Here is a 9,649-nt window from a genome sequence, read left to right on the forward strand (position 1 = left end):
ACTCTAACCCTCCACCTCCAAAATCTTATTCTAAATTATGATTCAATTATAAACATTGCTGCTAATCATGCTGTATGTATTTTTGTTGTTTAATTTTTTTATTAACTGTTCTTACTGTTATAATATTTAAAGAAATATCGCAACTTAATTATGTGAGTTGATTGTTTATTATTTATGATATTATATAGGATAACAAATAATAATACAATTAAACTTAAGTATTTTTTGTAATTTTTTTACAGGTATACTTTAAAGAGCCTAAAAATAGAGGCCTTAAATAGGCTCAAAGCTTATTTATGATATATTTTGAAGCCTTTTTAAAAGCCTATATGTTAAATAGGCTTTTAAAAAGGCTTCAGGCCAGACCAGGCCAATTGTAGGCTCAGGCTTGAACCTAAAAAAAAACCTACATGCAGGCCCAGGCCTAGGCTCAGGCTCTAAATTTCCATAGCAGGCCCAGGCCTAAATTTCTAAAGCTTGGCTCGGCCTAGCCTATTTCCACCCCTACTGGTAGGGATACAAGTGGAAGAACGTTACTTCATCAATTGAAGATAAATAGGGGCACATTCATTTGCCCAATGAGTGCACAAAAGAAATGATATCCATAGCTAAAGAGCAAACCAAAACAACTGCTGGGAGCAGACCATTGAGCATGAATGGGAGTAGATGTGTCCAAGATAGGCGATACAGCCATTCACTCGAAATCAGGAGGGGAATCATAAAGGTTGAGCACTCAACCAATGCTCGACAGGCCGGATAAGTAACATCTAAACTCCATCCTGGAAGAGGGCCATGTGAGGTCATTCACCTGCTCAACGAGACCACCAAATGGTTGGAATATGTTATGCTCTGGTGAATGAGGATCAAGGCCTGGTAGAAACGATCGATCACAACTCACAAGTACCGAAATTCTTGTGATTGGGTAGTCTATACTACCACCCCTACTGCTAGGGGTGGAGTGGCTGCGATTCGCCATTATTTTGGGAGTTTACAGAATTCAAAGTAAACAAATACAAACTGCAAAATTAGTTTATACATCCACTCTGGAGAACAATGTAAAACACATGAAAACAAATGCAAAAGCTCTGAAAGAGATACTGTTTTGCCACCCACTGAATTCTCTTATAACCAAAATCCTTGAGAAAAACATTAACAAGAAATTGTACTAACAAACAAATTTTTTGGTGGAAACTACTGTCACTTGACCATTTCCTTCCTCCACTATCATAAAAAATCATGTTCTAACTACAATTTCCTTCAATACAACTTGGGAAAGTGAGACCATAAGATTAAAAAAAATCTGATCAAAACTAAATTCTAATTAATTTATTTTTGAATTTTTCTTTGGGTAGCAAGATGAAAATCAATTTTGAACATATCCTGAAGAAAACAATAACTAACCTTGGAAAAATGCCTGAAACTCTCAGTGCTTGGCTTCTACAGGGACTCTCCTGAAATTCACAGCATGGATACAATGTATTTTTTTCATTTTCAGCTAATCTAGTTCACTGTAAACACATCCATTAACTATTTTACAACTGGGTCAGCTCCTGCTGGTTTTCCATGGATTGCCTAAGAATTAACTCTGCTCTCCTCTTCTTATCATCTTTATCTTCATCTCGCCTAAACCATGTTGCTGTTCTTGCAGAACTCTTGTTCCAAAGCCTCAAATTCAAAGAATCGCCTAAAACTTTCTTACCAGGTCTGAACACTAAACATACAGCAGGTCTTTTGTACAGAAGAAGCTTCTCCATGCCATTTCCTGTTTCTGAGAGCCCATCTTTCATTGCTTCAATTGCTGGAGCAAATGTCTCCAATAAAGAGGCATGGTTGTTGGTGTGGACTTTGGCAGAGAATTTAGCTTGCAGAGCAATGGGAGATAAATCTCTCTCCAGCTAGTAATGTCTTTGCAGGGAATGCGAATCTGCCCGCTTATCCACAGTATCCTCTCGCTCTCTTTTACTCCCCAATTTGCCTCCATTGCTCATATTCAAATTCCTGAATCATTTAAGATTTCTCAATCAAAATCCAACCAATTAACTAAAATCTTAAGCATTCAACCCAAAAACTCACTAATCAACTAGCAAACACTACTCTCTTCTCACCATCAAGAATTAGAGATAATAAAACATTCGGAGCATCAAATATCAAAGCATGATCAAGAAGATCTCAAATTACCCAATGCTGTTCAAAGTCTAGGTAAATAAAACTTCTAATACTCAATTAATAATAGATTAAAGCACAAAAGTTTTTTTTTTTTTAAATCAGCATCTCTTAAAGGATACTCTTATTGCAAGCTGAAGTCTAATTTATTCACCTCAATTCTTCACTTGTACCCTTTTTTTCTAAAAATTAAAAAAAATAAATAAAATCGGAAAGAAGGTTTACAAAAGTAATTCAAATACTGCAGAGTGCCTAGTTAACTGGGGTGCGTATCAAAACGTAGCTTTCCCTTGCCAAGAACAAACATGATGACCAACGAAGAGATATTGCAAACACTTGAAAATACATTCATCCAGGAACACATGGCAACACGAATTATTAAGCCTTATTCTCACGCTTTTAGCCAATTTACTTGAAAAATAAGCATAAATATGAAACTTCGGTGGAAATTCAGTTGTTGTGTGCAAAAATATAAGAGCCGCCTAAAGAACTAAATCAATTTAAAAAAAAAAATATTTACCAAAATCATCATCCTATCAACATTTTCCACAAACTATAAACGGTAAAAAAAATTTAAAAAAATTATTTTCGATTATAGATAATGGATGCTCTTAAATAAATTTCCTTACGTGTGCAAAGTTAGGGTTTTTATGCATAGTCGTCGTCGGGGTGGTGAATTGCCACGCGTACTCAGGTAGGGATTGAAATTGAAGCCAGCGGACTAGCGGAGCCGATCCAACTGCTCCACAGCGGGTCACCACTCACCACCTACAAATTTAAAATTTGGTTCAAATAGAATCCAAATCTGAATTTGAATTAAATATTTATATTTAGTGCTCCGTATTCCGTAATAGTATTTTTATTTGATACGGAGTAATAAGAGCTAATGACCGATTTTGTCCTCCGACTATTGCAAATTATCAATTCGTCATCGACTATCATTCTTATCGAATTAAGTCCTCAAACTTTACAATTTTTGTTCGATTTCGTCCTCCGTCTCTTTGAGCCGTCAACTAAAAGGGTAATTTTGGTACTTCAGGTAGGTCACGCCATTCCCACCACCCTAATGCGTATAGAATATAAACCCTAGGCCACCATTGTTTATGTGAACTCGTCCATCATAAGCAGTCTTCCATTTCTTCAATCGCGTTCGAGTTATATATAAAAGTAGTGAAGGGAGCATTGGTGATTCAAGAGGTCAGAATGGAGAAGCAAGATCTATATGTAATTGTCACTGTGACCATAGGTTGAAGGTGCGAACTTCATGGACGGATAATAATCCTGAACGAAGGTATTGGGATTGTGCATATGATCATCAAGTGAGTAGAGTTTAATAGTTAATTCTTTGTTTTTTTTTGTATGCTCGGTACGTACTTTGTGTACAGGGGAAGGGGTGGTGGTGGGTGTGGATTTGTGAGATGGTATGACCCTCCAATGTGTTCAAGATCAAAATTATTTCTGGGTTGTTGAGAAGAATAAATCGAAATGACCAAGAAATTGAAAGACTAAAAGCACAGCTAAGAGATACTCCTGTTAGAAATAATACATGTATGTAATGATGTAACCTCATTGCGGAAGCTAACATGATCGAGCATCTCCAGTCATAGTTGTTATCTCCGTAACATTGCTCGAAGAACGATAAGGAATTGAGTTTTGTTTACCATTAATCTCATGTAGTAACTAGATGGTGTAGTTGTCAGACAGTAACAGAAGTAGTGGGGGGATCATACTTAAATAGCATACGTGCCATCATTATAGGCTAAGTAACGGAAACTGTTACTTTCGTTTCAAACCACAACATAATGACCATAAATGGTCTATTAAACTTGCACCACTTAATAGTGCCATAATGGAAAATGTTACATTCTCCCACTTGGTGCAAGTATTAACTCAAAGAAACAAAAAAAAAAAACATGAATCATAGAGATAGTTCCTCTTAATGTGAGTAGTATCCACTTATGAACACAATGTGACTTGTTCTCTAAGTAACTTATGTGGTAAAAACTTAATGAATAAACCTTGTGTTCATTCTTGATTATAATTAGTTATCAAAAACTAATTATTGCCGTAATGGCTAAACTTGACCTAATAAACTTGCACCACTTGATTTGTACAACATTAATGAAAAATGTTACAATTTTTCATTTGGTGCAAGTATTGGCACAATGTTCATTGAAGATCAAAAAACATGAATCATAGTGGTATGCCCTCTAAATTAAAGTGTGAGTAATACTAACAATGCATCACATGCATTTTGATTTCAAACTCAGGTTCTTTATGAATAAACCCTACGTTTATTCTTGGTCCAACCTTAAGGATGTTTCTCAAATAAATATGCGCATAACCATATGAGAAACCACCCACATTACATAGAAGTGACAAAATGTACGTACAATATAGTCACATAATAAGTTCCATGTACCCTTTATGATCCCTAAAGTTCTTATAAACATACCTTAAGTAGAGATCCGAAACTATTAGCAAAATGCTAATATATTTCATGACTAACTCCTTATCTTTAATATTATCTATGACGGCTAAGTTTTCGGAGTTGACACGTCTATCACTCCCACTCTCACTAATCTTAGCCAAAGACAGTAATTGAGTAGTCCATGTTCTAATGGCTTTAAATGACAAAATCCATAAGTCTAAGCCCACAACGGAACTTTAAACATACACATTGTAAATAATCTCCAAAACAAAAAAGGAAGCCCAATTTTTATACCAGAGAGCATGCAATGACGAGGATTTATTAATGTAACTTTATGTAACAACAAAATATTGTATCAATATATATAACAAACAATCCTCAAGATTTATTTATATGAACCAACATAATGAGTCTTTGCTTGCTTTAATTTATGTCTCTCAACATTAAATTTTGAGTCTTTTCAAATCTTAATGACCCATGATTAATTTGATGAGACGAAAAACTCCAATAAATGCTAAAGAATCCAACTCATGATAGTTCACCATAAATTTCATGTCATTGTTAAAATAAAACTATTAATGTTGTTACAACATTTTCATAAATATGTTGCACAACTTGTAGTTCAAACAATTTGAACTACTGATTTTATGATTAACAAGGCAAAGTGTCTTATCCTTGAAGTGGAACAATCTTGAAGTGGGGTATCTTAATGATCAAATGACTACTCCCACTAGTCAAGCCATTACTCCCACTGATCAAGTCATTTTTAAGCATTATAAATGAATACATACACACCAATGATCCTCAAGTCCAACTAATTTTACAAGGAACATAATTCCCCACCATAGTTAGATATGCTAAATATGTACATGTAACAGACACAATTTCCAACTACTTAAACAAATAAAATTGCTCTAGTTGAAATTTGGCTAGATATGTACACTTCCAATATAAGGATCCAAAAGTATATCATGTCCAAAATTCATAATCTCTACTGTGGTTGGGCTAAAAAATCAAGTAAGCTATATATAGTAACAATTTCAAGTTACTAAAGTTTTGAAGATTAACAAAATACATGTGTTGCCAATGCAACCCATGACACATAGAATTATAAATGACCTTAAAGTTATAATAAATTATAAAAAGATGGTATGACAAAATTTTATCTTGATCATCAATTTAAAAAGAAGAATCTAGTATAGCGACATAAAACTTGCATGTAGGCTAAAGATTTATTCAATTAGACTAAACTGAGACTTTATGAGAATCAAATAGAAGAATTTAGTGACATAAAACTTGCATGTGTGCTAAAGTTTTATTCAATTAGACTCAACTAAAATTTTATGATAAAATTGTTATCAAAGTGATAGAAGAATCTAGTGACATAAAACTTGCATGTGGGCTAAAGTTTTTTTTTATTCAATTAGATCCATCTACAACTTTATTATAAAACTATCAAATCATGTTCCTTTCCTCAATCCCTGTGGGTAAATTAAGAAATATGATTCGATTTTTATCTTGACTATTTACATTAATATAATAAATTTCCTGTCAGTAGATTTTATTATACTTTATGTAATTAGTCACAAAGTGATCAAAATGTCTGAATAATTTTAGTTATGAAATTGTATTGATCACTTGATATATGTACACAAAAGAACATTAATGTATCAAGATATTAATCTATTTTTTTAATGCATAATAAATACACATAAAAGAAACTAGACTAATACCTTCATGTGGATAAACTTAAAGAAAAATATTCTTTGAATATGTACATATATCAAAACTTTATGATATATAGAAGATGACAATTTATTTATGAAAATGACCATGCTCACTTAAAATTTTGTAATATTTATGAAAATGACCCCGTTTATTTTTTACTTGATTTCTCATCTATTAGATCTTGCAGATAAATGATTTGAATTTGTGTACAAGTTCTCATATGGGAAATGATTCTCATATGATTAGGATTATATATATATATATATATATATATATATATATATATATATATATGAGGACACATATATTATGGAGGACAAATCCTAGGCATTCAAATAAGTGTAATCAAGGGTTGTGACTATATCAAAAATAATGTGAGATTCTAACCATAAATAATAAAAGAGGGCAAATAAGACAATTGAGAGGCATTTTAATTTTGGAAGGATTGCAATTAATATAGTTAATATATTAGATGAAGATATACACGGTAATAAATTGTAGGCTCATAAGGAAGCATAAAACCGGGATTGTCTTCATCTACGTACGAGAACAAACAGAATAGTTTGAACACCTCCATTGGGATAAATCACGCAGTGATGTCTGTGTGACTGGAGGTTGTGTGCCATACATATATAAATCGTGTGTCATGTATAAGACTGTCGTGTGCACATACATCACAGATTTAAGGCTAATTTAACTGGTAGTGTGATAAATAATTTATAGTATTCTGTTTTGAAAAATTTTAGCTTTGCGCATGTATATTTAGTTCAATAAAAAAATTACTTTGTAAATGTTTTAGGTATTTTAATTTTTGGCTAAAAAGTATAGCTGCATATTCAATTTATTCAATCAGCACAGGTAAGTAGAAATGAGATTTGGATAAGACAGTTGAATTTCTATACCAAATTCGGTCCATGGAATAAGACATTTTGAGCAATGAGCCATGTCAAAATAACTTGAAGAGAAAGGAAGGCCCTGCCGAAATGATTCCAAGAATTGCAGGAATTCCACGCTCCAAAGCGAACTGAACTTGGGCCTCATGGTGATCTCACCGTAAGAATCCCACGATCTAGTAAATCCCCTCCCCAACTTGCAACCTAGACATTAGAAGACCATTCATTGTATTGTATGACACACGTTTATTATAAGTATGACACGCAATTATTATAAGTATGACACACATTTATTATAAGTATGGCACACAGTTCTTTTAAGTATGGCACACGATTATAATAAACATTGAAAAACTATTATTTATTCATGTCTACATGTCTACATGTATTCCTTGTCCACCTTGCTACTATGTACTTTGGCGGTATCATTTCAGTGTCATCGTCTTCATGTAAATAATGGTATATATACCTATGCGACCTAACTAAAAAATTGTTGATTAGAAATACAACTACACTTGGACTCTAAATGGTAGGACCATTGTCCAAACAATTGATGATGATAACACCCCACCAGCTCCAATTGAACAAGTTTACACATCATTCTCATAATTTTATCGATGTATGAAAACTTCTAAAGAAATTAAGTTAATTTTTACTATATCATTATAACAATATCTATTGTAACCATATAATTCAAATTATTTGACTCCATCCTCTATTGACAACAACTGTAGCACTTGCTATTGACAAACTCACAAAACAATTTGTCTTAACAACGAATAAAAATAAAAATAAAAATCAGTGACTTCATTGTTGTTGATGAAAAGTAAGTTCTCAATTGTATTACTCTTGTTAAATTAAATAAATTAGTAGCTACAAGAAAAACATACATATTAGAATTAGGTGTCTACAATAGCTTTATGCCTTTATTCAAATTTTTTTTTATTTATTATCAATAAATTAAATAAGAGAAATAATTTCATTAGTTATATTGTTTTTATTTTTTCCAAATACAAAGATTCTTTAAATTCAAATTCATTAATTGATTATATGCACTACATTGTCCATTGTCTTCTTTTTACACTATCTTGTAATTAAATATCAAAATTATTTTGAGATGATTTGTTGACAAAGAGAGTATTCAAATAACCCAATAAATTAAAGCGGAAAACTAATTCGTAGTATCTTTGGATTACATAATACTTGTTCACTTTAAAAGTAAATTGTATTTCTTTATTAAGATGATTTAAAATGTTTAAATTTTTACTACCTTATATAATCTTATTCCTTGAATTATAAATTTCTCTCCTCCCGAAATGTTGAATCCCCAACCCCAGGGCCCCACGCCCCGGCCCGATAAAAGCACTGGGAAAAAGGCTAGACCTCTATCCACAAGAATTCACTCAACAATAATGGTTAAACCAAATGAACCTCAAGCAGAATCCTAAAGGACTGGTATGTTTTTAAGTTGATAATAATATGTAAATGTTAATTAGATCATTATCTTACGTAACTACATTTAAAAATCATTATTAAAAATGCCAATGTAGGGCAATAGAACATCGTGACGCACTTGACGCATTGAAAATATATCGAGACTACAACAATGTTGCAATCAATTTGACAAGTCTATAAAATGAAGAAATTTCAAAATAGTCACCATTGCTGCATTCATTGATCATGTATGTAAAATATTTGTTGTGCATTCATTAAATATATTAGAACTAATATAAATTTAAAATTTATTTCATCTTCTATACTCAACCTACTTAGATTAAAGGCAAAATCAGCGTCAATCTTGGCAACAAAAACATTTGGTATATAAGACGTAGCAACTATTTAAAAAAGGTTTATGCACAAAGTGACAAACAATTTAACTCCAAGGTTTACGCACAACTTCCTACAACATAATCTCATTACATGACGTTGTCATTTATGCTACCACCAGTAATCCAATTGCAAATGACACACTACCAACAAAAAAGAAGAGAACAAATAGTGAAGATGAAGACAATAGAAATGCTACCTAAAAGAGAATTTAAAAGACTTGAAGAAATTCAAACCAAAAGTAGTATTTATTTAGTCTATTTTAGACTAAGTATTTAGACTATCAATTTTACGAAGTTGAAAACAATTATTTTAATGACAACTATAATGAATCTCATATATTATTTTGCATTCATATACTTTGAATTACCTATTTAAATAAAGAAATTAAATTCGATACACAATTACTTATATATATGAACTTCTCATATATAATCTTGCATTGATATATTTTAAAATATTTATTTAAATATAAAAATTGGACATTATTGTAAAACTAGTGTTATAATAATGATAAAAAAAATAAAAGGGACTATTTTTAGAAGTATTTTATTTGATAATTAGATAATGTTGGGTGAAATGAAAAATGATAACAAATGTAGGAATA

The 9,649-nt window shown here is 31.9% G+C and overlaps 1 long non-coding RNA gene across 1 annotated transcript; it reads right to left on the reverse strand.

Moving 5' to 3' along the window:
• Window positions 1-1,073: 1,073 nt before the first annotated feature.
• On the reverse strand, window positions 1,074-2,929 carry LOC115999806. The gene is made up of 2 exons (XR_004094037.1): window positions 2,793-2,929; window positions 1,074-1,998 (listed from the first exon to the last, which is right to left on the reverse strand). It is a non-coding gene; the product is annotated as an uncharacterized LOC115999806 (long non-coding RNA).
• Window positions 2,930-9,649: the final 6,720 nt, after the last annotated feature.

This window comes from Ipomoea triloba, chromosome 1 (genome assembly GCF_003576645.1).
Source record: "Ipomoea triloba cultivar NCNSP0323 chromosome 1, ASM357664v1".
NCBI classification, from domain to species: Eukaryota; Viridiplantae; Streptophyta; class Magnoliopsida; order Solanales; family Convolvulaceae; genus Ipomoea; species Ipomoea triloba.